Source organism: Silene latifolia, chromosome Y (assembly GCF_048544455.1).
Source record: "Silene latifolia isolate original U9 population chromosome Y, ASM4854445v1, whole genome shotgun sequence".
Lineage (NCBI taxonomy): Eukaryota > Viridiplantae > Streptophyta > Magnoliopsida > Caryophyllales > Caryophyllaceae > Silene > Silene latifolia.
The window spans coordinates 19,957,828-19,961,661 of record NC_133538.1 but is presented as its reverse complement, the minus strand read 5'-3'; positions in this window follow the sequence as shown (position 1 = coordinate 19,961,661).

The following is a 3,834-nucleotide window of genomic DNA, read 5'->3' as shown; positions in this document are numbered from 1 at the left end:
TGAAAGAGATGTGAGAATGAAAGAAACAAAGGTTGGAAATGGATGTTGAAAGCTACGGCCAAATGAAGGGTTTTAGAGAGGAAATTTTGTAGAATGATTATGTCTAACTTGTAGGTAATCGGAAGCTAATAAAGAGTGGGTGGTAGAAATGATTAAGGCTAGTCTTTAGGCTATTACTCTAGGTAAATTAGTCACATGCCTAAGAGGGTAGGCCTTGGGCTCCAAGGAAAAAAAAATCAAGTTGCCAACTTGCCATGTGCCTAGGTGATGAGGTAAATGATAACTCAAAGTGAAAAGAGGAATAACGAGTGTGGTCTTGTTCGCTGATTTCTGCGACAGACTTTCGTATTTCGAGCATAATTTCCTCTACAGAACTCCGACTGAGGTGTTTTTGGTGGCGTTGGAAAGCTAAGAGAAATATCTACAACTTTCATTTTACGACCAAGAGCTAAATATGTATTTAAAATATCATAAAATTAGCATCAACAACGAAGTAGTTATTCGTCGGCATAAGGAGTGTAAGTTTAGGATGGGTATTTGCATATCATTGTCGAAAAATAATAGATTTTAAAGGATAAAATTTTATTGTGACTCATTCTTATTATTTCAAAATATGAGTTTTATTATTTAGGATGACGTGTAAATTGCGGGGTGTTACAACCCTACCCCCTTAAGAAAAGTTTCGTCCTCGAAACTTGAAATAGAAGGGTTACCCAAATCGAATAGTTGCGGATATCTCTCCCGCATAGATGCTTCAGTTTTCCATGTAGCCTCTTTAAACTTTTGGCTGCGCCACAAAACCTTTCCAGTGGAACAACCTTATTCCTTAGGGTCTTATCTTTTCTATCTAGGATACGTACTGGTTGCTCCTCATAAGTGAGGTTTGGTTCCACCTCGACCACATCTGACTGAAGTACGTGGGAGGGGTCACTACGATACCTCCTTAATTGAGACACATGAAAGACATTATGAACCTTAGATAAATTTGGGGGTAACGCTAACTTATAAGCCACCTCTCCAATCCGCTCAAGTACCTCATAAGGCCCAACAAACTTTGGGCTCAACTTGCCTTTAATACCAAATCTCTTCACGCCTTTCATAGGTGACACTTTTAAGAATACATTGTCTCCAACTTGGTACTCAATCGGCTTTCGACGCAAGTCGGCATACGACTTTTGTCGGTCCTGAGCCGCTTTCATCTTTTCCCGAATTAGCTTAACTTGCTCAATGGATTCTTGAATCATTTCGGGTCCGAGAACCGCAGCTTCACTTATATCATCCCAACACAACGGGCTTCGAAATTTTCTCCTATATAAAGCCTCAAATGGCGCCATCTTAATGCTGGAGGGAAAACTGTTGTTGTAAGAGAACTTAACCAAGGGAAGACTTTTCTCCCAACCGGCTTGAAACTCTAATGCACAAACTCGAAGCATATCCTCTAACGTTTGAATAATACGCTCCATCTGTCCATCTGTAGCGGCATGAAAAGCCGTACTCAACTTTAGCTTACTACCCAAAGCCTCCTGAAGTTTCCTCCAAAAATGCGAACAAAATCGTGGGTCATGATCGGATACTATATCTTTAAGAACACCATGAAATCTAATAACATCTCTTTGGTATGCCATCGCCATCTCATCCAAACTCCACGTTTCTTTCATCGGAATGAAATGAGCTACTTTAGTCAACCGATCAACAACAACCTAAATGGCATTCTTTCCTGTCGGCGTCCTTGGCAAGCCCATCAGAAAGTCCATGGAAATTGAATCCTATTTCCACACTCCTATTTCCAACGGCTGCAAAAGACCATCGGGTCTTTGATGTTCAAACTTCACCTTTTGATAAGTGAGGCATTTGGCCACAAAATCGGTTATCTCTCTTTTCATATTAGGCCACCAAAAGAATTTCTTCAAATCTTTATACATCTTATCCCCACCCGGGTGAACAGAGTATGGTGTACTATGAGCCTCTTGCATAATCTTTCTTTTGAGCACATTACAGTTAGGAACACACTATCTCCCATGAAATCTTAAACTCCCATCTGCCCAAATCTTGAAGTCCTTATCTTCCCCAGCCTTGGCACGTAAACCTTCGAGTATTACATCCTCTCATTGCTTCACTCGAATTTCATGATAGATTTCAGGTTTAGCGGTCATTGCATTCAAGTTGGCACTCCCTTGACGGACCGCTTCCAAATTCAGCTTTTGAAATTCACGGGAAAGTTCATTAGGCAACACTAAAGCCATGTTTAACGTGTGTTTTTCCTTCCTACTTAATGCATCAGCCACCACATTGGCCTTAGCTTCATGATACTGTAGCTGAAGGTTATAATCATTGATCCACTTTAACCATCTCCTTTACCTCGCATTTAGATCCCTTTGTGTGAAAATGTATTTTAGCTTTTGTGATTTGTATAAAAGTTGTATAAAACTCCATAGTGGCAGTGTCTCCAAATCTCGAGAGCAAAAACTACCGCTGCCAACTCGAGATCGTGAGTCAGATAGTTCCTTTCACTTTCCTTTAATTATCTCGACGCATAAGCCACAACCTTTCCATTCTGCATTAGCACACAACCTAGTCCATTCTTTGACGCATCACTATAAACATCAAATCTGACGCCTTCCTCGGGTAATGTTAGAATTGGTGCTGATGCCAATCTCATCTTCAACTCTTGAAATGCCTCTTCACATGCACTAGACCACGCAATTTTGATTCCTTCTTTACTAAAGCAGTCATTGGTTTTGCCACCTTAGAAAAATCGTTAATTAACCTACGATAGTAGCCTGCCAAACCCAAGAAATAAACTTCTAATCTCACTCACATTATTAGGGTTTTCCAAATCCACTACTGCTTGAACTTTAGCTGGATCGACACTGACGCCATCACCAGAAATGACATGTCCTAAAAATGCAATTTCCTTAAGCCAAAGTTCGCATTTCGAAAACTTTGCAAACCATTTTTCATTCCTTAGAGTCTCCAATACCAAACAAAGATGTTACTCATGTTCATCCTCATTCTGTGAATAAATCAGTTTATCATCTATAAACAAAACTATACATTTATCCAAATACTCGTGGAAAGTCATGTTCATCTGAATCCATGAACACGGCTAGGGCATATCTACCTCTTATTCCTCAGGCATGTGAGTCACCACGAACAACTTCTCTAGTTCACGTATCCAACTCTCTAAGATGACTCGGTCGGTGACTCCTATGAAGACCGGAGGTTGGTGGTGATTGAAACGCTAAAAAAAAAACACATCTCCCCCTTTCATTTGGTTGGGCATTGATCTCCTTCTCCAGTAATTTCAATAAAGCCGTTTCAATCAAACAAGTCCTCTCATTTTCGCCATTACCATGGTTGTTTTCATGCTGGGTGTTCATCTTCAACAAAATAATTAGATAACTCACGTGGTAGAAGCCTAACTACCACTAGCAAGAAACTACTCAGCCTACAACTAGCAAGCAACTACTCAGCCACAAGTAACAAATAAGCAAGAAAATACTCATATGTAACTAAGAGCCCCATAATATAAACATAAATAGAACCCTTACTTGTTTCTACCTCACTCTCTTTTGGTCATAATTAATCTTTGTTTAAGTCTTATTTCAATCCGAGAGTGTTGGGAGCGTTCTGGCTCTGATACCAACTGTAACACCCCCGGATTTAATAATACAAATAAGCTAGATAAATATTGCATTTTATATTAATAAAAGTCCATGGTGGCGGAAACACCATGACGATAAATCCGGGTGCTACCGAAACATATAAAGTAATAGTTAACTACGCATACAACTACTCTCGGGAATGAAAACCCGTCCAAAATAAAAACAAGGT